This window comes from Macaca thibetana, chromosome 8 (assembly GCF_024542745.1).
Source record: "Macaca thibetana thibetana isolate TM-01 chromosome 8, ASM2454274v1, whole genome shotgun sequence".
NCBI classification, from domain to species: Eukaryota; Metazoa; Chordata; class Mammalia; order Primates; family Cercopithecidae; genus Macaca; species Macaca thibetana.
The window spans coordinates 132,208,989-132,235,824 of record NC_065585.1 but is presented as its reverse complement, the minus strand read 5'-3'; the positions used below and the strand labels follow the sequence as shown (position 1 = coordinate 132,235,824).

At 42.2% G+C, this 26,836-nt stretch overlaps 1 long non-coding RNA gene across 1 annotated transcript; it reads right to left on the bottom strand.

Annotated features, from left to right (window-relative positions):
- Positions 1 to 318: 318 nt before the first annotated feature.
- Positions 319 to 26,546, bottom strand: LOC126960623 (uncharacterized). The gene is made up of 4 exons (XR_007728082.1): positions 26,270 to 26,546; positions 25,361 to 25,557; positions 2,140 to 2,312; positions 319 to 488 (listed from the first exon to the last, which is right to left on the bottom strand). It is a non-coding gene; the product is annotated as an uncharacterized LOC126960623 (long non-coding RNA).
- Between the last annotated feature and the right edge of the window lie 290 nt (positions 26,547 to 26,836).

Below are 26,836 nucleotides of genomic sequence, written 5' to 3'. Positions count from 1 at the left end.
ACTCAGGAGCCTGAGGGAGAAGAATGGCGTGAACCCGGGAGGCGGAGCTTGCAGTGAGCCAAGATCGCGCCACTGCACTCCAGCCTGGGCGACAGAGCGAGACTCCGTCTCAAAAAAAAAAAAAAAAAGAAAAGAAAATCTCCCCTATTTCAACTCCTTTTACCTTTTAGAATAACAAAACAGTTAAAAGATTTTAAGATAAAACAAAATTTCCAGTGCTGCCAAGAATGAATACCACCAACTCACATCTGAAATACTGTGAGTTTTCTTCTCTAGGAATATTCGTTTTTCTGTTCACACTCACATTTTAGGCTCTGACTTTTACGGCATGACAGGTCTAATCATTACCACTAAACTGTATTCCTAAACCAATTCAGCAAATTGAAGGGACTCACCCAAGGTGGATTTGCTGATGAACGGCCTACTTTTATCTCTCTGAGAATCCGAAGTTAGCGTACTTGCCTTTGGGTTTCTGCCAGCCTTTTTATCTGAAAAATTCAAACAGAGATCTCCTCAGTTGACAGTGTATACATTAGGGAGGCTTCTAAACATCATCTAAAAAGACAAAGCTGCCAAGAGATAGTAAACAGCATTCAATAAATAGAACCTGCTTGGGTGAATGCCTTCTGGTGTTGAATGTTTTGATGCAGTACTTGGAAGTTTTCCTAGTTGTTTAATAATTGATGAGTTATCTGAACATATTGAGGCACAAACACACGATTTAAAGTGGAAAATTTTCTATTGTCCTTATTCACCCGTCATTAGCGTTGAGTCATAGTACTCTAATGGTGTCCTTCAAAAGTAATCCTAGAGCCTCGGAAGGTATTAAGAGATGGTGTTAGGTTGGGCGCAGTGGCTCACACCTGTAATCCCAGCACTTTGGGGTGCTGAGGTGGATGGATCACCTGAGGTCGGGACTTCGGGATCAGCCTGGCCAATATAGTGAAACCCTGTCTCTGGTAAATATACAAAAAATTAGCTGGGCGTGGTGGCGGGTACCTGTAATCGCTGCTACCTGGGAGACTGAGACAGGAGAATCATGGAGGTTGCAGTGAGCCGAGATGGTGCCACTGCACTCCAGCTTGGGCACAACAGAGCGAGATTCTGTCTTAAAAAAAAAAAATAGTTATAGTATCTTGATGGATTCCACACAGTCTTCAAGGAACTCCCTAGGTTAACAATATCAGATATTTTAAAATTACTCGACTTAAAAAAGAGTGAGTGGGAATATTTCTAGAAAAACAATTACTTATAAAGTCTTTTATGGGACAGAGAAGCAAGAGGATGAATGACTTGGCTTTTATTTTCTTACCATATATGGGGCTTTTCCTAGTGTTGTTCTGGAATGTTCGGCCTAGATTTCTCCCTGTTCTGGGATGGGGCTGGCCATGGCTGGGGAAACAACAGATCGTCCCTTTGTTCCCCGAGGCAGGGTTTTAGCTGCATGAATTGACAAACTTCAGGGGTACCCATTAAACTTCCAAGGGGAAAGCCTCATGCAGAGCTACGAGGAGAAAATCAGGAGAGGCAGGTTTGAATTAATCAAAAAAGTAATTAGAGTAGGGTTCAAGTTGGCTTGTGAGGTACATAGCATAAAGCAATGTAGAAAATATGTAAGAAGACGAAGAATGATGGGTGAAGTAGAAGAGAAATGAAGGGAAGGGTTAAGTTAAAACCAGAAGTAAAGTTGGTATGAAAACACAACTACAAAACCCAGGACATCCAAAGACAGCAGAGTGATCACTTACACTGAAGATCAGAACAAGTGGGACACGTGGCTATCCCCCATATTCTGACCAGAAGGAAATTCCTCTTCCTTTTTTTCTGAGCTGGAGTCTTGCTCTGTTGCCAGGCTGGAGTGCAGTGGTGTGATCTCGGCTCACTGCAACCTCCGCCTCCTGGGTTCCAGTGATTCTCCTGCCTCAGCCTCCCGAGTAGCTGGGACTACAGGCATGTACCACCACGCCCCGTTAATTTTTATATTTTTAGTAGAGACGGGGTTTCACCATGTTAATCTTGATTTCTTGACCTCGTGATCCGGCTGCCTCAGCCTCCCAAAGAGCTTGGATTACAGGTGTGAGCTGCTGCCCCCCGCCGCTTCTTCCATTTTTTTTATCTGGACCATCTACAAGAGCTTACCTACATCTAAGGCAGTGATCCGATTTTCTGTGGTTATTCCAGATGATTCTTTCAGCTTATGCAGAAGACAGATCACATCTCTATAGAGTCAAATAGGTATGAAGAAGGTTTCTTTCTGAGACTCATGACAATCTAGCTTCTTGTTCTTCTCTCCTGCTTGTCTCTTTAACTCCCTACATAGGAAGGAAGAACAGGAAAAGGAAATACATACTCATTTTTTCTTACTGTAGGTTAAGTGCTGGGCTGGATTTTCCTGAGTTATTTCACTTAGTACTCATAAACTTATGAGGGAGGTACTATTTTTCCCATTTTATAGACGAGGAATGAGTCCCAAAGAAGTTGATGTATTTCCCCAGTGCTGATATGTGACAGAGGCAGAGTTTGGACTGGCAACTGACTTAGACAGTAAATCAGATATAGCTATAATTTCTGTTTAAATGAATCGATCAGCAAGATCTTTCTAAGTATCCATCATGTGCCCAGCCCTGGAGATGTTCCATAACTCCCCCAAGCTCCCCTATTTCCTAACTCTCAGTATGGAAAAATATCTGTGGATAAAAGCAGAGTAAAAAGGACTTGTTTTTTTTAATATTCCAGTGATGTTTCATTTTTCTATCTTTTTTTTTTCCCTGATCATTCTCCCTTAAGCAATATATATTGGTTAGGATATTAAAAATAAGCAGAAAGCCATTTTATTTTCCCAGCTGCCCTCTATCTAAGCAAGGCATAGCTAGGTAGAGGTAATTTCAATCCATTTTGGGAAAAAAGACCGCCCGCTTTGGCATGTTTTTATCCACAGTACTATCAGGCTGTAGATGAATCCAGGACAAAGCATCTTTATTGCATTATATGCAAGGGAAACAGAGTCAAAGTCATCTTAACTTTGTAATGAATAGCATTTTGTCAGAGTGAATATTTGGCTCGTGGGAGGTTAAAGGAGAAAGAGGACTAAAATGCTTTAATAGTCAGAGACTAGCACAGTGAAATGAATGTATTGCTTTTAGGAGGGTCCCCAGTGGACTGCACATAATGAAACTTGCTATCCGATGAGGCTGCCTGGGTGAGGAGACAGGCTGGCAGGCGGGAGCAGCGTACTGAATACAGGGCTGTCAGGGAACCTAAGGTGACCCTCACACCTGCAGCAGAGGTGGCAGGTTTCTCCCCTGCCTAGGTGAACAGATATGCAGAATAAATGTGCCAAAGTTCCTGGGGGGTGAAGAAGGGTCACAGGCCTATCAGTAGTGCTGCTTGAGACCATCTGTTTTCAGATACGAAAACAGACCATGCAGATATGAGACAGACAGGACATGAATGGGAAAGCAACAGTCTGGCTGTACTTGGATGAACTAGAAAATGAATCACACCAGTTTGCTTCCTGAAGGGAGTGTTTTTTAACAGACCCAGAGGACCAGGTGAGATATCTGGATGCTAAATAACAAAGTAAATTAATTTGGCACATCTGACCTCCACTCACAAGGCTACTCATTGGATGGAAGAAAATTGACAGAGAGAGAGGAAGACAAACGACTCTTTGGAAGAGGTGTGGAAGAGGATTTTTTTTTTTCCCAGAAGAAAATAATTGTTTTGGGAGGGGCTTTTAGTTTTGCCAATGAATAAAAGGGTAAAATATTCCCACAGCCTCTAAGATGGAGAGGAACCCAAGAGAAGCACATATAGGAGAGAAATAGAAACATCTATGTAGACAGAACACCAATGAATATCAGCCGAGGGGGAGACTGTCCTCTCATCCCTAAGAGGCATATCTTGAACCTTCCATTTCATTATTCAACCTATTCATGTATCGGTAATATTAAATCATTTCGTTAGCTTATCTCATGTTCCACTGCAGTGGATGCTGCCCAGCAATAGAGACAATCACTGGAGGAAGTAGAAATGGTGCAACCACTTTGGAAAACAGTTTGGCATTTTCTCCTAATATTGAACCTTGATATACCCTAATACCTAGCAATTCCACTCCTAGGTATAGACCTAAGATAAATTCTTGCCCATATACTTAGGGTATAGGTATGAGAACGTTCATGATACCAAAACCTGGATACAAATGCCTGTCACTGAGAATGGTAAATAAATGGTGAATTCACCTAATGCAATATTATATAGTAGACAAATGAACCACAGCGATTTTGCCATGGTATGGATAAATTTCTGCAGAATAATATTAAGTGAAAAAAACACACATCAAAATAAAATATCTTTTATTTTTATTTATTTTTATTTTTGAGACAGGATCTTACTCTTTTACCCAGATTGGAGTGCAGTGGCACAGTCTCGGCTCACTGCAGCCTTGACCTGTGGGGCAAAGCCCTCCCACCTAAGCCCCTGAGTAGCTGGGACTACAGCTGTGCACCACTACGCCTGCCTACTCTTCGTATTTTTTTGTAGAGATAGGGTTTTGCCATGTTGCCCAGGCTGGTCTAGAACTCCTGAGCTCAAGCAACGCACCCACCTCAGCCTCCCAAGGTGTTGGTATTACAGACGTGAGCCACTGCACCCGGCTAAATATACATTTTTATAAAGTTAAAAACAAGAAAGAATATATACTTTTAAAGGACTACATACATATAGAAAGAACATCTATATTCCTACACACACTTATATATAAAAGCGTGGGAATAATGACCAGGGATGTCAGGATGACGGAGGAAGATGCTAAGGAAACCACGTGGTTGGATGTAGGTTGTCAAGGTGGTGGCTTTTGTTTTAGGTGTGGGTTTGCAGGTGATTAATATAAATGACCAAATAATAAATGAAAAGAAGTGATCCATGCATGGGCCATTGATGAGAGGGTATCTGAGGATTATTACAATGAGTCTAGTTCTGGGCACTTGAGATCTAAAGTGGGGGAAAAAAGAAAAAAAGAATTATGCTGGCTTAGAACACTTCATTTAATACTAGATGTTTAACAGGATTTCATGGCCATGATGATAGGATAAAAATTTGAATCCTGTAGTCTCAGCTACTTGGGAGGCTGAGACAGGAAAATTGCTTGATCGTGGGAGGTAGAGGTTGCACTGAGCCGAGATCATGCCATTGCACTCCAGCCTGCATGATAAAACGAGACTCTGTCTCAAAAAAAAAAAAAGAAGAATCTACATAGGCTTCTTGGTAGTAATGTCACTCATAATTAGTACTCCAAGCAGAGTGGTTCTTACCTGCTGGTCCGTGTTCACAGGTCTTGAATCAAGCACTGACATAATTTGGATGAAGAAACTATTTTTTTCTTCATATTCTAATTTTTTTCAACATTTTATAATGAATGTACCAAATATATAGCAAAGGTGAAGGAATTTTACAACAAACATCCATATACCTACCACATAGATTCTATCATCAACATTTTACCGTACTTATTTTATCATAGATCCAGCCATCCTTCTATTCATCCATCAGTTGATCTTAGTTTTTTGGTTGCATTTCAAAAGTAAATTGCAAATATCAGTACATTTCTCCCTAAGTACTTCAGCATTCATATCTTTAACAAATTCAATATTTATTTTCATTCCTGACTTACAGGGGGCCATAGGTAAAAAAAAACAAAAAACAAAATCAAAGCATTTCTTGAGTGAGAAAGAAAATTGAATGTCAAGTGGATTTGAAACTGGAAGCAGTAAAAAGAATCTGGTTTTAAAAATGCTCTCCAATAAATGAGCTATGGCATCTGAGAAGCAATGTGTCCAGGGGAGAGAGAGCTATTCCTTCAGCAGAGGAACGCAATCAATCCTGAACGTGGCCTGCGAGAAACCCAAGTATGAGCTGGACTGCACAAAGGCAAATGCACCTTTGAAACTGCGGAGAGCAAAAACAAATCCCCAATTTTGAATAGCCTGTTTACATGGACTCTACAATGGAAGCACTTGCAGCCAGTCAGGAACGCTACTGCTCAGCTTTCATTCTTAGCTGAACCAGATGTGATCTTCAGCTAGAAGAAGTCTGAACACAAAGCCTGAGCTCTCACAAGCTAACAGGATAAGGCTTTTTTTTTTTCTTGTTCTGTCACCCAGGCTGGAGTGCACTGGCACCATCTCAGCTCATTGCCATCTCGGCTCACTGCAACCTCCACCTCCCAGGTTCAATCGGTTCTCCTTTCAGCCTCCCACGTAGCAGGGATTACAGGTGTGTGCCACCACACCTGGCTAATTTTTGTATTTTTTATAGAGATGGGTTTTTGCCATGTTGGCCAGGCTGGTCTCGAACTCCTGGCCTCACGTGATCTGCCCACTTTGGTCTCCCAAGGTGCTGAGATTACAGGCATGAGCCACTGTGCCTGGCCAACACATTTTTTACCCCGGCATGACAGCATGATTACCTGACAAAGGGGTCAAGATGATTATAGCTGCCACTTTCCAACATCATCGCCCTTCTTCTGGGGACTTCCAGATGGTTGGAGGGTTTTCTGTTCTACTCTCTTTAAATTCCAATTCAGAAGACACTGTAGATTGAGTTACTACCATTCCAGGTCAGCCCATTTCGTAGGTCTCCCCTTCCCACCAAATAATTACTCCCCTGAATTGGTCCTGCCTAAAAGCAATCCAAGAAAACAAATTCTTGGTGTTATGGGCTGTCATCAGAGAGCTCCAGTTAAATGCACAGATGTAACTTGGGTGGGACTAGAACATTAATATATTTAGTTTGTAAGATTAACTATAATTTATTTAGAAGAATGTAGTGTTTTCAAGCAGGAGTTGGTAAGCAATGACTGCTGGCAGGTCAAATCTGGCCCACAGGCTGTTTTTTATGAATAAAGTTTTATTGGAACACAGCCATGCCCATTCATTATTGTATTATCTGTAGCTGCTTTCATGCTCAACAATAATAATGTTGAGTGACTGCAACAGAGATGCAAAGCCTAAAATATTTGCTTAATGTCCCTTTACAAGAAAAAATTGTCAATCTCTAGCTTAAAGAAGTGGCTTTCAGACAAGGAACATTTTGAGGGAATGGAGAAGATGGAGCATTTGTTTTTAGACAGTGTTCCCCCAATCCCTACAGGTCCTATGGAGTCCACCATGGATGTACAATTCCTTCCACACTCACACTTCATCAACCAAAGAAACTCTGCTCTAATTTCTTTTGCACTTTGGGTTTCTATGTAAGAGTGCACTTGAACAAAGGGTTCTACAGCTTCTGCAATTTTTTTTTTTTAACTATCAAAAGCAGTGATTCTCAATCCTGGCTACACAATAGAATTTTCTGGGAGCTTTTAAAAAATATCCACACTCTGCCCCCAGTTCTAAAGATACTGATTCATTTGGCCTGGAGTGGAGCCTGGGCATTGAAATAAAAACAAAACAAACAAAACAAAAACAGGTGATTTTATTGTACATCCAGCTTGATAAACCTCTGGTCTAGAGAGGAAAGAGGCCTAGGCAAGGTGACCCACAGAAGCCTTGGAGCATTAAGGGATCTGTTGAAAGTGCTGAAAAACTCTCCAGACTGACACGAGGGAACCCCAAGGGCAAAGAGAGACACAAAATATATGAGATGAATCAGTACTTTCATAGGTCAAAGTCTCTTAAAGTTGATATGTAGCTAAGTGTTGTATTTTCGTTGACAATGCAAGTCAGTTTAATATATTCCCTCCAGGCCACTTAAACCAGGATGACTACAGTTCAAAGGAACAATTTAGAAGCATATTTAATGCTGGCCTTGATTTAAAAGAAAAACCTAACCAGAATTATTAAATATGTGGTGCTACTACACGTTCATTCTGGTAGTTAGTCTTATCCTCAGGGCTTTGTAGGAGGTCATTGCAGATACAGGAGTGGATGATAAAATGGCAGTGAGGAAGAAAAATAGGACAAAAGGTACCTCCTTTGTTTCCACTGGTGGAAACTTACTCTGTACTCTCAGGTTCATGTGAGATTCTCTCTAGCGAGTTCCCTGGCTATGCCACAGAACTTTTTTCCAGGAGTCTTTGAACCTCAAAGCTTCAGCTAACACAAGGGAGGGGAGGAGTGTGGAGTGACTGGATTAGCAAGGTCCTGTGGAGGCAGATCGTGCCTCCGATGCCTTCTCTAGTGGGAGGAATCTCTTACTCTACAAATAAGCAAGGAAAAACTGGAGTCACTCAGGACCTCATGACAGAAGGCGGCTTTTTCTTTCCTTTTGCGAATGATGCCTTAAGTCAACTGACCATCCAGAGATTTCCTACCACTGCTTACTGGGACCACAATTCCCAGATGCAGGACAGGAAAGACAAATGAGACTGTGAAATAGTTGTGAGGAGATTTAATTTGAAAGTCCATCCCATGTGCTGAGACTGAGGAACGAGTGTGCAGGCCAAGTGAGGAGAAGAGGAGCACGCCCTGAATGTGCATTCTTCTCCATCCTGCTAGGAACAACTTCTGAAAATAAAGTTCCACTCTTTCTCTTTCTCTCTCTCTCTCTTTTTTTTTTTTTTTTTTTTTTTTTTAGAGACAGAGTCTCACTCTATCATCCAGGCTGGAGTGCAGCAGCACAACCATGACTCACTGCAGTCTTTGTCTCCCAGGCTCAAGTGATCCTCCTGCCTCAGCTTCCTGAGTACCTGGGACTACCACACACCCAGCTAATTTTGTTTATTTTTTTTGTAGAGACAAGGTCTCACTATGTTGCCCAGGTTGGTCTTGAACTCCTGGGCTAAATGATCCACCTGTCTTGGTCTCCCAAAGTGCTGGGATTACAGGCATGAGCCACCATGCCTGGCAGTTGTTCCTTTTTTCTCAGAATGTCTTTTGCCCTCCAAAACCTGGCAAATATTACCTTTATTTCAAGACCACTTTTATTTTGTTTTTATTTTCTAGTTTTGTAGATGTACGGAGTACAAGTACAGTTTTGTTACATGGGTGTATGGTGTAGTGGTGAAGTCTGGGCTTTTTGTGTAACCATGACCCAAATGTACATTGCACCCATTAGATAATTTCTCATCCATCACCTCCCTCCCACATTCCCCTCCTTCCAAGTCTATAATGTCTATTATTTCGCTCTTTATGCCAAGACCACTTTAAAAGTCACCTCCATGGCTGGGCATGGTGGCTCACACCTGTAATCCCAGCACTTTGGGAGGCTGAGGGAAGTGGATCATGAGGTCAGGAGTTTGAGACCAGCCTGACCAACATGGTGAAACCCTGTCTGTACTAGAAATAAAAAAATTAGCCTGCCGTGGTGGTGCATGCCTGTAATCCCAGCTATGCAGGAGGCTGAGGCAGAATTGCTTGAACCCAGGAGGCGGAGGTTGCAGTGAGCCGAGATCACGCCACTGCACTCCAGCCTGGGTGACAGAGTGAAACTCCATCTCGGAAAAAAAAAAAAAAAAAAATCCCCTCCAGCCTTTCCAGGCTACCCCCAACTGAATTGTTTGCTTCTCTTGTGCTCACACAGCACTTGATTTCTTTCTCTAGCACTTAATGATCTGTCTTCAAGAGTGTTTCCCCACTAGGGTGTGAGCTCCCTGGACCATAGGCAGTGCCTCAGTCCTCAGGATATTCTAGCTGCCCAGCCCAGAGGACACACAATAGAGTATTGTTACTGATATACTAGGGGCTCAGTCTGGGTCCTGCTGCTCACTACATAGAAAGCCAATCACTGAGATAATGAGTATTGCCAACACAGAAAGCTTTAATTAGGTGTTGCAGGCAAGAAGATGGGATAGTACTCTCAAATCCATCCTCCCCACTGACTAAAATTAGGGGCTCATATGGCAGGGAAGAAATGTAACTATGTGTGGAAAAACAGGAAGTGGGGGGGTAAGGAAACAATCATGATGAATGAGGGGCCTGGTGTCTTATTTTCTGAATGCAATGATCTGGTGAGTTGCAGTTCTTTGAAACTTTTTGGGAGGCTTGGAGTCTCATGATCTGGATGTGATGATTTGGTAAGTTTCAAGACCAGAAGGAAGACCAGAAGGGTCAATTTCTGTGTTTATCCAAAAAAAAAAAAAAAAAAAAAAAAAAAAAACCTATCTATAGAACTATTAGGTAGATTTCAGTCTCATGAAACAAATTGACATTTTTTTTTATTTAACCGGTATCTTAAAACTATACTTAAATTGTCTCTTATAAAAAAACAAGTAAATGATGATTTAGAAGATACACACAACTATAAATGTTTATTAAGAACCGACCATGCTCCAGGTATTGTGGCCTGTTTGCAGGACACGAACTAGAATGGAATATAGTTTCTGACTTCTGGGGTGTTACAATTTAGTGGGGAGACAAATAATTAGAGGAAAGTGAGCTGAGCTACTTTCCAAGCATGAACAAGGCAGTGTGGAGGCAGAGAAGGATGTGTTTACCTCCTACTTTGTTTTAGGCAAACTAACAACAGTGAATCCTTGAGTTGGGGAGGTAGTGAGGGGGACTAATTTTAGAGAGTTTAGGTCTAGAATCATGGTGGGGAGAATACAGATACTGCCAGCTGATTAAGGGGAACCTACTCTCTTTTCTTGCACTATGGCAGTCCTGGAGACTGCCATTTAGAAATGGCCACATTTCTAAAAGAAAAAAATGACCACTCCTTCAGCTCACTAGTTTGATCCAAAATTGACAACCCCTATTTTGAGGGACCGTAAGATAGAAAAAGCTTTTTTTCCTGTAAGCGAGTCTGATTCTACACAACCCAGTTGGCAACTGCAAGGCTTCTACATCACTTTGTCAGGGAGAAGCTAGTAATTTTAGGGTGGCAACTGATCCATTTACACAATGAGAGAATTTCCCTCATGCACAAAGTGTTCCATAGCAATTTGTGGTCTCACAGAATGCCATTTATAGTTCCTACCGTGACAGGAAAATTAGGGGGCAGAGCGATGATTACTCTGACTGCAAAGCTGAAGGATGCGTGTTGGTCATCTGGTCGACTTTCCCTTTCACACCAGCAAGGGATGGGCTGCTGGGTTTTCTACATTTGAAGGAGCAAAGCAAAAAGTCCAGTCAGTTCCCTGGTAAGATATTATCTTTCAGCTTGAACGTCTCTTCATCGGCTGCTAACTATAGCCTAGGGTCTGAAGTCATTACCCAGATTAATACTTCATCTGCATTAATAAATATCTTACGTGCTTCTTCAGGGAGATAACCTGGGCTTGGAAAGCTAGGTCTCAATGAAAATGAGGTCTCCAAAGAAGCCCTGGTCATATTGCATAAAGCTCCTCATTGTCATTTCCAAACAGTTGATTTAAATGTTGTACTTTATTCTTGCTAAATACTTGGATGGTTCCCAATTTGCACTTTGCAAGGAAGAAATAAACACGCTCTTCCTGTCTGGATTGTGTGGAGAGGTATTCATAGCAGGATCTCTGTTGTGCTCAGCTAATTATACAGTGATGGATGTAAATTGCACCATAGGCTTTCAGACTCACAGATTCACGATCCATTTCTTCAACCTAAAGGAGAAAGGCTGAGAAAAATATTAAGAGACTCCAACCATATCTTTATCTATGAAAATAGAGTCCAAATGGGTGACATAACCCATCAGAAGAGCAGAAAATGTTTCAGAGAAGAGGATACCAGTGGTGGTTCCTGCTCAGACCCTGCCCTCGTTTTATATAATAGCAGAGGGTTATGAAGAAAATGTTCTGTGAGTCTCACTTAACATGCAAAGAAAAATGGATACTCTTGCTTGCAGGGGTAGCAATGTCCCTAGTCTGAATGTTTGTTCAGAGACGACTAAATGACAGTAATAGTAATACCTTACCTTTGAAAGCGATGTTGAAGTTATATGCCTTTCTTACATGCTACCTCCTCAAACTGTCCAATAACAAGGTTATTGAATAGGTCATGTTATTGTTACCAAAACACCAGGGGTTTGGCCTAGGCCCTGCTGCTGGCTGCGCAGAAAGCCAATCACTGAGATGACAAGTATTGCCAAGGAAGAAGGCTTTAACTGGGTGCTGCCAAGGAGATGGGAGCTGTCCCTTCCTGACCAGCTAAAACTAGGGGTGTATATAGCAGGGAAGAAATGTTAACGATGATTGAGGAAACAAGAACTCAGGAGGGGCAAGTAAGCAATCATGATGAATGAGACATCTGCCATCTCATTGTCTGGATGTGGTGATCTGGTGAGTTTCATTTCTTTTTGATACTTTTGATACTTTTTTTTTGTTCTTTTTGAGAGGCCTGAAAGTTGTTTCTGAGTAAGGCACTCAGATAAATAGAAGTTTCAAGCTTTAAGATTAGAAGGGTCAATTTTTATGTTTATCAAAAAAAAAAAAAACAAAAAAACAAAAAAAACCACCAAAAACCTATCTATGGTACTATTGGGTCAGTTTCATTATTAACCCCGACATGAAATTAAAAATGCAAGAAAGGCTAATGATTCAGCCAAGCCTCCCTACCAATTAATTGTAAAGCAGATAGATCCCAATATCACTTTTGCCATTAGTCTCATGCTGATGTTGCCATAGCCAGGTAGGTGTCTTAGCATTCTATTAATATGATTTGTAATTTGGTTTGCAGGCTCATTTTTTTTTTTTTTTTTTTTTTTTTTTTTTTGAGACGGAGTCTCGTGCTGTCGCCCAGGCTGGAGTGCAGTGGCCGGATCTCAGCTCACTGCAAGCTCCGCCTCCTGGGTTCACGCCATTCTCCTGCCTCAGCCTCCCGAGTAGCTGGGACTACAGGCGCCCGCCACCTCGCCCGGCTATTTTTTTGTATTTTTTAGTAGAGACGGGGTTTCACTGTGTTAGCCAGGATGGTCTCGATCTCCTGACCTCGTGATCCACCCGTCTTGGCCTCCCAAAGTGCTGGGATTACAGGCTTGAGCCACCGCGCCCGGCCTGCAGGCTCATTTTAAGTAGGAAGATTTTTATTTATGATTTTCTCTCTTCCTTTCTCTCTGTTGCATCTTTGATGCTGAGAAAGTAAAAATTAGTTCAGACAAGAAAAGTAAAATACCTGCCTGGCTACTCATCACGCTGGGATAGCTGAAACAGATAAGGCCTGCTGCCATGTTAACAGCAACATATATTCTTCCCAAGGACGCTCTGCCACTGTAGTCTCATAACAACCCCCTTTTTTGAAGGAGTCTTTCTTTTTTTTTTTTTTTAATTTTTCTTTTTTTTTATTATTATTATACTTTAAGTTCTAGGGTACATGTGTATAACGTGCAGGTTTGTTACATATGTATACTTGTGCCATGTTGCTGTGCTGCACCCATCAACTCGTCAGCACCCATCAACTCGTCATTTACATCAGGTATAACTCCCAATGCAATCCCTCCCCGCTCCCCCCTCCCCATGATAGGCCCCGGTGTGTGATGTTCCCCTTCCCGAGTCCAAGTGATCTCATTGTTCAGTTTCCACCTATGAGTGAGAACATGCGGTGTTTGGTTTTCTGTTCTACTTATTCACTGAGAAACCTTGTTTTCTAAAATCACAGATTGTCTGAAATCTTGCAGTTGGAAATTGTATCAGTAAGAATGAAGCATTTCATTTTTGCCTGGAAGATCTAAGTCACTTTGCAACAGAGAAGCAGCTTCAATTACCAACCCAGATGGAGAGCTGTAGGTAAAGGTTTCTGAACACAGAATTTCACATTCACTTAACTTCACAGTTTCCAAAGAAATAAAGACCCCAAGTCCACTTCACAATCCTGACCTGATATCTCTTTTATACACAGCCCTACTTAGTGTTGAGGCTATCGAAACATTGCCTCCTTCCACAATGAGGTACCATGTCACACCTCTTAGGATGGTTATAATGAAAACCACAGATAGCTAGGCACGGTGGCTCACGCCTGTAATCCCAGCAATTTGGGAGGCGGAAGCGGGCAAATCACTTGAGGCCAAGAGTTTGAGACCAGCCTGGCCAACGTGGCAAAACGCCATCTCTACAAAAAATACAAAAATTAGCCAGGCATGTTGGTGCATGCTTGTAATCCCAGCTACTTGGGAGACTGAGACATGAGAATTGCTTGAACCCAGAAGGCAGAGGTTGCAGTGAGCTGAGATCATGCCACTGCTCTCTAGCCTGGGGGACAGAGTGAGACTCTGTCTCAAACAAAGAAACAAAGATGATAACAAATATTGAAAAGGATGTGGAGAAATTGCAACCCTTATACATTGCTGGTGGAAATGAAAAATGGTGTAGCTGTTGTGGAAAACAGTTTGCAGTTCCTCACATAATTAAACATGGAATTACCACATAATCCAGAAATCCTAAGAATTTATAGCAGGAACTAGGATGTATATACCTAAGAATTGAAAGCAGGAACTCAAATAGGTATTTGCACACCAGTGTCCGTAGCATCACTATTCCCGACAGTCAAAAAGGTGGTAACAATCCAATGTCCCTCGGGGATGAATGGCTAAAGAAACCGTGGCATACATTTATACTAGAAATTTACTGAGACTTATGAAGGAAGGACGTTCTGGAACACGCTATGACATGGATGAACTCTGAGGACATTATATGCTAAGTGAAACCAAGCAGTCGCAGAACAGAGACTCTAGGATTCCACTCATGAGGTTCCTAGAGTAGTCCGATTCACAGAGACAGCAAATAGAATGGTGGATGCCAGAGGATGGGGCTGGGGCTGGGGAATGCGGAGTTAATGTTTAATGTGTACACAGTTTCAGTTTCATAAGATAAAGAGTTCCGGGATGGTTGGTGGTGATGGGAGCACAACAATGAGAAGTCACTTAATACCACTGAACTGAGACTTGTAAGTGGTTAAGATGGCAAGAAAAAAAACAAAACCCTCCATATCTCTTCATTTAAATTCCACCTAAACTCCACTCTTTCCCTAATCCTAAGCTAACTCTATTTGTTCCCTTTGTTGGTGAGACACCCACACTTCCTCGGGGAGTGCTATCTCTCTCCTAGCAATGAGCCAATAAACCTAACTTTGTTGGATTATAGGTTTGTCCCAGGGGATCCTAGGTTGGTTGGACTCAGAAAGTGTTCACTATTCTCCACCTAGCACATCAGATCTTATTATCATGGAATTGGGGGAATACTGGCACATGGTGACCTTGGGGGATATTGTAGATCCGTTTATGGAACCGAGGGGAAAACTTAACTCAGTCTCCAGCTGAGTACTGGTTTTTTCTCTCCTCTCCCAGGACCCTGAGTTTCCGGAAAGGCACGGCTCCAGGCAGAGAGTGGGTAGTGACTGCCTTTAGCATCCTCTCAAGAGCAGAGGAGCCCGCCCCAGTCCCGGGGCTTTCCATGCACCAGGCTCCCGGCCTGCCCAGGGGCAGCCCTCTTCATCCTTGCCATTAGGAAGGAGCTGACTCCTCTGCCACCACTGCTGGCTGCCTGCCCCTGATCCCAGCCGGCCTGTGGCTTCTATCTCTTGCAGTGTTCTGGGTCCTGTTCTGTTTCTGGTCCACAGAGGCATCTACCCTTTTGTTGTTGTTGTTGTTTTTACATTTCTATGCCTATATGGCTGTCATTGCTATTGGTTTTGAACAGGGGTTGACAGTGGGGAATAGGGAATGCAGTGAAACATGAAGACACTGTCATCTGTGGAGTCCTAATTAGGGAAAAGGAGTCAGGCGGGCAGGACTGGGGAAAAGCCAAAAGAGAAAGCAGATAAGCTATAAGTCTGCCTTTCTTTATGGTTCAGGATGTGTAGCCCTCCTGCAACCAACTTACCACCAGACACCTGAAAGTTAGCTCCCTATTACCTTGCCGTTATCAGTCAGCCCAAGAACCATTCTATAAAATCTCCAACAAGCCTTTGTTTCCTGGTGGTCAGCTCCTCTTCCACTGATTCTGCCCAACGCAACCTTGCAACATATTTTCCAGCTTTCTCTAATCTGCCTTTCTTTACCAACAACTGTTTTGGTTAATTCTGTTTTTATTTATTTATTTATTTATTTATTTATTTATTTATTTAACTTTTTAAGACAGAGTCTCCCTCATCACCTAGGCTGGAGTGTAGTGGCGCAATCTCGGTTCACTGCAACCTCTGCCTCCTGGGTTCAAATGATTCTCCTGCCTCAGCTTCCCAAGTAGCTGGGATTACAGGCGTGCGCCACCATGCCCAGCTAATTTTTTGTATTTTAAGTAGAGACGGGGTTTTACCATGCTGGCCAGGCTGGTCTCGAACTCCTGACCTCGTGATCCACCTGCCTCAGCTTCCCAAAGTGCTGGGATTACAGGCATGAGCCACCACATGTGGCCTTAGTTAATTCTTTTACTCCTGTGCCACTGGCCCAGATAGACGCTGCTCACCTGTGACATCATCTTGACCAGAGGTTCTGGATTAAAAACGTTAAGTGACACTAGGCTTTAAAAAGACTATAGAGCCCCTCAGCCATAGGCATTTAAAATAAAAATACTGGGCCCGGTGCGGTGGCTCATGTCTGTAATCTCAGCACCCTGGGAGGCTGAGGCAGGCAGATCACTTGAGGTCAGGAGTTCAAGACCAGCCTGGCCAACATGGTGAAACCCTGTCTCTACTAAAAATACAAAAATTAGCCAGGCATGGTGATGCACGCCTGTAATCCCAGCTACTGGGGAAGCTGAGACGGGAGAATTACTTGAACTTGGGAGGCGGAGGTTGCAGTGAGCCGATATTGTGCCACTGCACTCCAGCCTGGTCAAGAGAGCGAGACTCTGTCTCAAAAAAATAAAATAAAATAAATAAATAAAATAAAAATACTACTAAGCTGTAAAATAGTCACAAAACCATCTAACAGCGTTTCAATGTAAATGAAGACTACTTCGATTTTTTTTTTTAAAAGAATATCTACTCTCAAATTCTCCCATTTTCTTTTCTGTATCTGCTTTGCTGGTTTCCCCACTGTGTACACAGTGTGTCCACTCAGTAACCCAAGAAAGAGCCACCGCAAGCCGGCAACCACAGGTGGAGGAAAACCACAGAAAACCCCGGCTTTCTGGTCCTTCTGAAATGACTGACGTAAGTGTCAGCTCCATTGTCCTGCTCTGCCATAACGGTGACTGCTTCCTCTTTTAAAGCTGGGTGGCTTTTAGTCAAAATCCTCTTTTGAGATTTGTTTGCTAAGGAAGATTCAGTCAGAAGAAATGGACCTTGCCTCTCACCTCTTGGGTTTCCCAAATCTTACCAGATTTGTTTTGTTTTTGTTTTTTTTTTTTTGAGATAAGGTCTCGCTCTGTCGCCCAAGGTGGAGTGCAGTGGTGTGATCTTGGCTCACTGCAACGTCCACCTTCTGCGTTCAAGCGATTCTTGAGCCTCAGCCTCCAGAGTAGCTGGGATTACAGGTGCCCACCACCACACCTGGCTAATTTTTGTATTTTTTAGTAGAGATGGGGTTTTGCCATGTTGGCCAGACTGGTCTCCAACTCCAGCCCTCATGTGATTTGCCCGCCTCGGGCTCCCAAAGTGCTGGGATTACAGGAGCAAGCCACTGGGCTCGGTCAAATCCTTTGATTTTTTTTAACAGTGAGCATTTCGGTTAGGTTGATGGAGAAATAATTTTCTGTGGAAATCTTTCAAGAGACCTGAAGTCACAAAGAAAATTGATTTACTTATTTGTAAATCTGGAGGAGGGAAACAAAATGACATGTGGTTTTGATTCCTTGGCTTAATTACTTTCACCAGTTTGTAATTCTGTGTAACAAGCACTAATGTGATGGTCCTGTGATCCTTCTTCTCTTTTAACAAAGCACATTCTCTGTAGCTCCCATTGTTCTTCTGTTTTTCTCTGGTGTTTATGACTTTCATGATATACGTTGCTTGTGGTTAAATTTATGTCACTAAATAATACCATTGTAAATTAGGTGCCGCTATTCCCCGGTCTTGTTTAGATCTCATCAGTGGAGCTCTATTAACTCAGAGATATTTTCAGTCACAGATAAATTGCTCTGTTCAATTTGCATTTCAGTAATTTTCTGATTTAGACATGGGGTTGGTAATGGGCATAATAATTCAGGAAGGCGAATTGAGGGGAGGGAATTTCCAGAAATGCTTGCATCTTTAGCAACATCCCAAAATAGTTACTTTTTTTCACTATGCAGTGTCTTCTTATATGTGCATAAGTAAAAACTAATTATCTTTATAAAGTGGTGTTGGAAATGGTGTTGGCTATTTTCCTTTCTCTGTGCTATAGTCTGCTGTCTGTTTGAATTGAAATTGGTTTGGTAAGAAGTTTTGCCCAAGGGGTTCATTTAATAACAGCATTTCTGATTTGTCATAGTTTGCTGGAATACATGGACTATTAAAACCTCAATTCCAAAGGCCAATTCTTAGAAGGAAAGCACTGGTCATTAATTTTGTGGCTTGATTTCTGCCTGTGGACTCTCAGGTCCCCCTTCTTCTGTGAAGTCTTTCCTTACAATTTCCTGTGTGTTTATACTGTTCTTCCCACCTTTGCAGAGTATGAGCTTCTCGAGAGGACTTTGTTTACTTATAGGAGCTAATTGAGAGCTAGACAAGTAGTAGGCACACGGCAGATTAAGTAGAATTGTATATCTAAATCTTAAAACATAGTACTTGTCTAAAGAAGGAGGAGGAGGAAGAAGAGGAGGAGAGGGAAGAGAAGAAACACACACACACACACACACACACACACACACACACCCAGTCCTGAAGTGGTATATTGATTTGTTGCTTTGCCTTCAAAATGCCAAACAAAATGATCTGGGTGATTTATTTCCATTATTGAATTTATGTATTTGTATGTAGGGGGTGGGAAGCACTTAATCAACTGTCTTGACAGGTTGTTTTTGCCTTCTGAAAACAGAGCTTTTAAACAACAACAAAAAATGGATCCATTAACTGATATGAAATTGCTTTAACCCTATGCACTATATAAAATGTGATATATATATGTGTGTGTGTATGTGTTTCTATATTCATACACACAATTTTCAAATTATAAAAGAGAAACAAGTTTGACTATTGTCTTTTAAGATGCTTTTCTCTTTTACAAAAATAAGTCATACATGTTTATGAAAGAAAATACTTTCATGAATAAAACAACAAAAAATCTCCCCAACCTGCTGGAAATACTCCTCAGAAACAATCATTATTAACAGCTTCTTATATAGCATTCTGGAAGTGTTTAATGGACACACACACATTCCATAGACTGTTTTGCTCATTACTAGAATGTTGTCTATAATAGACATTTTTTTTCATATCAACATAAGTGGTTCTCTCTCTTATAATGGCTCCAAAGTATTTCCATATAATGGGTGTATCAAATTTATTTAACAATTTCCTATTGATTTAAATCTAATATTTACTATTATAATCAAAGTTGTGAGTAAACATCCCATCGTAGATGTATCTTGGCACACGTGTGTAGGATATGTTTGTTTTAAATGTTGGTAGATATTCTCAGTAGAGAATGTCAAGCTACACTTCTACCAATAGTATCTAAAAGTGTCCGTTTTCTTGCATCCTCACCAACACTAGGTTTTATCTAGATTTAAAATTTTTTCAGGTCAGTCATTCTACATTCCCTTAGTTGATTTACACTCCCACTCTCATACGTAATCATGTCATGCATTCTCGGCCTGAACATGATGTTCACTCACAACTTTCATTATAGTAGTAAATATTAGATTTAAATCCATATGAAATTGTTAAATAAATTTGATATGCCCATTACATGGAAATAGTTTGCAGCCATTAAAATGAAGGAGAGATGGGTAAAATTTGGTGTCTCTATGGTTTTGAGTTCTCTTTCTTTAATTATGAACAATGTTGAACATATTTTTTGGCTAGTATGTACTGTCATTTATATTTCTTTCATTTATGAACTCTCTGTATCGCCTTTGTCCATTTTAATCAATTGTTTTCTCTCTTATTGATTTGTAAGAGTTTTTGTGTACAATGAGGAAATTGGTCCTCTGTTATATTCATTTGTGTATTATTTAAAAATATATTTATTGACTGGCTACTATGTTGCAGGTACTGGAGATACAGCAATGAACAAAACAGGTAAAATCCTCGCTCTCATGTAACTTACATTTATTAGGAAAAGACAGAAAATAAATAAGATAAATAATCAAAATAGGTAGTATGTAACATAGGTGGGGAGATATGGTGAAACCTTGAGAAAAGTCCCTTCTGATTGCATCTATTCTCTCAGCAAGAGAGGAAGCAACATCATTTGCTGAAAGTGAAGGTCAGGGAGAAGATGGTGGAGGTTTGAGGAGAGAAGAGAATGCATGATATGATTGTGTATGAGAGTAGGAGAGTAAATCAACTAAGGAAATGCAGCGTGACTGTCCTGAAACACGAAGGACCCACTTGAGGTTGTTAGTCACGAGTTAATGTGAGACCAGTCCCCAGGGTTGAGGGTACTTTGGTTGGTTGGTTTTGTCTTTTGCAGCCAAATTCAACTGCACAGCTACACACAGGGGGTTAACAGAAGGATTTAACTGAGCTTGGGATTTTCCAGGTGTACTTGTTTGTTAGGGCTGCCATAAGAAAATAACACAGACTGGGCAGCTTAAACAACAGAAATGTATTTTTTCACAGTTCTGAAGGTCAGAAATCCAAGATCAAGGTGCCACTAGGGTTGGTTTTTCCTGAGTTCCGTCTCCTTGGCTTGTACATGGTTGTTTACTCACTGTGTCCTCACATGGCCTTTTCTCTGTGTGTCTTTTCCTGGTCTCATAAGGACACCAATCATATTGGATTAGGGTCCCATCCTTATTACGTCATCTAACCCAAATAACCTTCTTAGAGGCCCTATCTCCAAAAAAAGTCATGCTGGGAGTTAAAGCTTCACCATAAAAATATTGGTGGTAGCAAGGGAGACTCGAGTCAGTCCTTGACACCAGATGAGTTTGAAGAAGCAAGAGGGAGCAGGTAAGTTGAAGCTCAGTGCAAAGGAGTGATTGAAATTATGGAGCCTGGGATTTAAGGTAAGTTAGCAAATGAAATACTCAAGGCGAGTGAGAGACAGTGGGTTTAATGCTTCTTCTTATCTCTGTGTTAAGGGTCAAATAATTGTTCACGAGAGAGAATTAGCTGGAAACACAAGAGTGGGTGATTGGAGAACAAAATGCTTGCTATTGACGTGTAGAGGGATGGCAGTTATTGGTAATAACAATGTTTGACCATGGGAGAGTCAGTGGCTGAGACAAGGTCAGGGACAACAACATTGGGAGGAAAGAGGTCAAAGAATCCAGATGTCGGGTTGTTACAAGGATCGTCATTGGAACCATGAAAATTATGAGAGAAGTACTGTTGAAAAGAATGGAAGTGGACCAGGACCTCAAAAATCTTCAAGAAATGCAGGGAAGTGGCCTGGGACAGTGGGCGACTGTACTGAAGATTGTTGTTCTTATGACATGGCAGCTGAGCTGGGGTGCTGATGGCCTGGTCATGGTCATGAGAAGCGGGGGGACACCTACCTGATTTCCAGGTGTACAGATTAATTGGGGGAAGGAGAGAAAATAGAGGCCCCTGGACAGGGATTTGAGGAAGTAGTGTCCTAGAAACATCCAGGTTGCAGTAAGAGGAGAAAGTGGATGGAAATGTCCAGATAAAAAGTTAGATGTGGTGGGGTTCTGCTGTGAACTTAGGGCACAGGGGAATGGTTTTAGAAATTAGGGACAGGTGGGCCGGGTGCAATGGCTCATGTCTGTAATCCCAGCACTTTGGAAGGCCGAGGCGGGTGGATCACAAGGTCAGGAATTCAACACCAACCTGGTCAAGATGTTGAAACCCTGTCTCTACTAAAAATACAAAAAAAGTAGCCAGGTGTGGTGGCAGGCGCCTGTATTCCCAGCTACTCAGGAGGCTGAGGCAGAGAATTGCTTGAACCCAAGAGGTAGAGGTTGCAGCGAGATGAGATCGCGCCACTGCACTCCAGCCTGGGCAATAGAGTGAGACTCCATCTTGGAAAAAAAAAAAAGAAAATTAGGGATGGATGAGGTGTCGGGTCAGAAATGGCATATAAGGACCAAATGTGAGAATAAGAGTTCAAGTAACCAGGGGAATCTGGGTTTCTTGAGGTGATTGATCCGAACAGGGATAAAAGTCACGATCGAAATTAGCACTGATGATTCCAAGGAAGACACTGGAGGTGAAGCTGGGAGGGTGGGGAGGAGGGTGCTGGGAGACTGAAGTTAGTAGAAGAGGGAGCTTTGACATGAGCAATTAGAGCTTTGGGGTGGCTTTTAAACTCCTGCCGACAGGTGTAGAGGGCGGGTGAGAGGCAGTCCTATGTGTTGCAAATTCTTTTTTTCTCAGATTGACTTTATTAAAACATATTTATATTATAGGCCGGGCGTGGTGGCTCACGCCTGTAATCCCAGCACTTTGGGAAGCCGAGATGGGTGGATCACAAGATCAGGAGATCAAGACCATCCTGGTTAACACGGTGGAACCTCATTTCTACTAAAAATACAAAAAATTAGCCGGGCGTGGTTGTGGGCGCCTGTAGTCCCAGCTGCTCAGGAGGCTGAGGCAGGAGAATTGCTTGAACTCGGGAGGCGGAGGTTGCAGTGAACTGAGATTGTGCCACTGCACTCCAGCCTGGATGACAGAGCGAGACTCGTCTCAAAAAAAAAAAAAAAAAAAAAAACCCAAACAACAAAAACATATTTATATTATATATTAATACATATTTACAAGATTTTACTTTTTTTTTTTTTTTTAATTTTGAGACAGGGTCTTGCTTTGTCACCCAGACTGGAGTGCAGTGGCAGTGGCATGAACACGGCTCACTGCAGCTTCAAACTCCCGGGCTCTCGCGATCCTCCCAACTCTTAGCTTCCTGAGTAGCTGGGAATACAGACGTGCACCACCATGCCTGACTAATATTTTGGATTTTTTATAGGACAGGGTTTCACTATGTTTCCCAGGCTGGTCTCAAACTCCTGGACTCAAGTGATCTGGCCACCTTGGTCTCCTAAAGTGCTGGGATTAAAGGCATGAGCCAGCATGCCTGGCCACCATTTTTACTTTTTATAATGTCAGACTTATCAATCTTTTTTTCTTTATGGCTTTTAGTATATTGTATGCTTAGGAATTTCTTCCCTAATCCAAAATTATAATTACTTTTAAAAAAAAATTTTAGATGATTTGTTTTAGTATTTTGATTTTCCATCTGGAGTCTATTTTGGATAAATGAGTATGCAGGAATCTAAATCTTTTATTTTTTTTCTACATGGCCAGCTTAATGCTCCAACACCATGTTTTGAAATACCCCAAGTTGCCCTTTGAATTTTTATTTATCATGAATTCACGTCTTTCCCTCTTTATTACTAACCAGTCTTGTACTAAGATTTTCAGTTCATAGCCTTATTTAAACTTTCTGTGCTCTAGGCCTTCTGTCTCTCTGCTTGTAATAAAAATCTGAAGGCAAATGTCTTTTACCTTTAAAATCCAGATGTATCCTTAAACCTTAGGCATTTAGGAGGGTTTGGTTGTATCTGGTCCTGGGGCATTCGTGGTAATCCTGCCATTTGTGCTTTGGGAGCAAAGATGGTAACATAGCCCCTGAAGGGAAACCCTCTCAGTCAGTATTCTCTTTCCTAATGACTTGATTTTGATCAATATACCTTCTCCAGAAGAATGTTGGAATGCAGAGCCATGGGAAAATGGGAATATGATATTCATTAGTCCATTTACTGAATAGCAACTCCAATAGATGTTTATACTGCAAAATCCTATTGTAGGTATTTTTAGATTCAACCAGGAAGCCATCCAGATGAAGTAACATTGCACTGCTGCCAAGCCCACTAATAACCCTGATTTTTTTATTTTTTTTTGAGACGGAGTCTTGCTCTGTCAACCAGGCTGGAGTGCAATGGCGCGATCTTGGCTCACCGCAACCTCTGCCTCCCAGGTTGAAGCAATTCTCCTGCCTCAGCCTCCTGAGTAGCTGGGATTACAGGTGCCCACCACTATACCTGGCTAATTTTTGTATTTTTAGTGGAGACAGGGTTTCACCATGTTAGTCAGGCTGGTCTTGAACTCCTGACCTCAGGTGATCCGCCTACGTCAGCCTCCCAAAGTGCTGGGATTACAGGTGTGAGCCACCGTGCCCGGCCCCCTGATTTTTTTGTTTGTGTCGTATGTTTAGAGTTCCTCCACTTCTCAAGTGCTTACATACCTCCTTAAACTTATATGACTTTTGATTCTGAAAAAGAGGATGGAACAGCAAGCAGCATTGCCCTAGAGAAAGGAGTAACAGGCCTGCCTCACTGACACTTGCCATCCACCCTGTCAGGCAGGAGCTGTGCTCTGCATTCCCTTCCCACACTCTTGTGGACTGCTCATGTTCTGCAGTCTCACTGTGGTCTTCCTGAGTCCAGCAGGAAGACGCTTCTGATGCATGGCCCAGAGGGCCTTTCCGATTCTCATCCCAACATGCACATGAGAATGTGCTTCGAAAGTTCTCATGGCTCCCCACTGGTTGCAGAATGAAGCCCAGGTACTGGAACCTGGCAGGCTAGATTCTTCCCACTCTGACACTAACCTGCGTTCTAGCTGGATCTCCTACTATTCTCCATGGACCCTCCCACTGATTTCTGCCTGACAGCCTGGCCACACGTTGTCACATCTCAAGCCTTGTTTACTGAGTTCCCCATTCCTGTTATACAATCCCTTGCAACCCCTGAATTGCAAAAGGTTGTAATGCAGGAATGCCCCCATCCACACCCCAAACCCCATCCACATCAGGAAACATGACGGATCCCGTAAGGCTCATCCAAAGAGGGCCTTCTCTACTCCCTCAGGCGGAATCCGTCTCTTCCTCATGAGTACTCAGTTTATATCATGATTAAAACAGAGCTTGCCATTTCTTTGAGAGTTGACTAAGACACTAGCTTTACTGTTATAATGGGGCTGCTTCAGTCGCAGAAACGTAGCTAAACCTTTTGTCTCCAGCATAGTTGCTTTGTGGTGAGCATCTTCCATGTATTCTCCCATTTTATCTTTCAAACAGTCCTTGGAGCCAGGCATTTTTACAGTCTTCATTTTCAAATGAGAACATTGAGACTTAAAAAGATTAAGTGGGAGGCCGAGGTGGGCGGATCACCTGAGGTCAGGAGTTCAAGACCAGCCTGACCAACATGGAGAAACCCCATCTCTGCTAAAAATACAAAATTAGCCGGACATGGTGGCGCATGCCTGTAATCCCAGCTACTCGGGAGGCTGAGGCAGGAGAATCACTTGAACCCGAGAGGCCGAGGTTGCGGTGAGCTGAGATTGCACCATTGCACTCCAGCCTAGGCAACAAGAGTAAAACTCCGTCTCAGAAAAAAACAAAATAAAAAATAACGTAAGTAACTAATTTGCACACAAACTTATAGTCAATCATATAGTATATTCGGTACCTGGGACTCAATTCCTTTGTTTGACTTCGAAGCCTGTGGATGAGTAAAAGAACCAGTCCATGTGCTGGATGCAACTTGGTGACTTCTCCCAAAGAGAAATTTCCTTGTGCAGAAGTCCCACGCGGTGTTGAGAGCTGCTTACAGTCTGTGTGACCTTGGGCAAGTTACCGAGTATCTCTGAGTCTTTGGGTGTACATCTGTGAAATTAAGATAATGAGCCGCTTAACTCACTCGCAGGGCTTTGGAGAGGATTAAATGAAATAATGTATGCAAAATACAAAAAGGCTGGCAGAAGAAATCAGTAACAGACACCTTCTGTTCCCTTTTCCCTCATTGCCTATTCCACAAAAACCACAAACTCTCCTACAAGGCCTGTCCGGTTGCCCTGACCAGAGAGGAAACCGTGCAGAGGCTGTGGAGATAAACAACCAATGGAATGAAGGGTTTGGGCAGAATTAACCGTAGCTCATGCTGCTTCCATGCGGATCTCAAACGAATAATGATCTGAAATATACCATACCATTGTTTTTAACTTCCATACTGATTTCGGGGGAAGAAATGGCCTCCTAGAAGCCTATAAAAAGGGAGACATAACTAGAAATGATCTCTTCCTTGTCCTAAAGGGACTATCTCTTCTTGCCACAACATCCCAGAGTTCGGTCACTGGCTTTCAAAATCAAAAGAACAACGCCTTAAAGATTTTTTTTTTTTGATTGACATCACTCATACTCTTATCCAATAACTTTGATGGTCTCTGTTTCGGTGATACAATTGCAGACCCCATGACTGCTGAAAAGGTGGGTAAGGAAAACCATCATGACACTTTTGGGGGTGTGGCTTTACAGAACTTTGGGGTATCTTTATTTGACTCATCTTTCAGGTATCTAGTATATGTTTGGCATCTCCTACCTGTGAAGGGTTACAGGGTGAAGTTGACAGTTGGTCTCTGGACGTTTCCAAACTCTTCTAGTCCAGTGGCAGAGGCAAGGAGGCAAACCACAGCAATGAATGCAGAGTGGCTGGTGATTTGAGATAGGTCAACACAGTGTCACAGGAGTGCCAGAAGAAATGCCCAGCTCATCTGAAGTCAACCGGGAGGGTGGGGTGGTCAAGAGCTGCCCAGAGAAGGTATCCCAGGGTCTATGTCTCAGAAGAAGAGGAGGAGTTAGCCAGCATAAGGAGGAGGAAATAATCTTATCCCAAGAGTCAAACCTGCTATTAGAAATGGAAACAAACCTTTCCCAAGCACTTAATCCTGTTATGAGTTTCACAGACAGCATTTAATTTAATCTTCACACTAATCTTGTGGGGCAGGTATTTTAGAAACACAGAAATATGGCGATGTTGAACAACATTTCTAATGTTCTACTGCTGGTCCATGGAGAGTTTGAGATTTGAATTCAAGAGAGACTAAAATGTTTGGTCCTTCTGTTGCACCAAACTGCTTTTACATAGTTCCCAGTAATATCTGCAGTC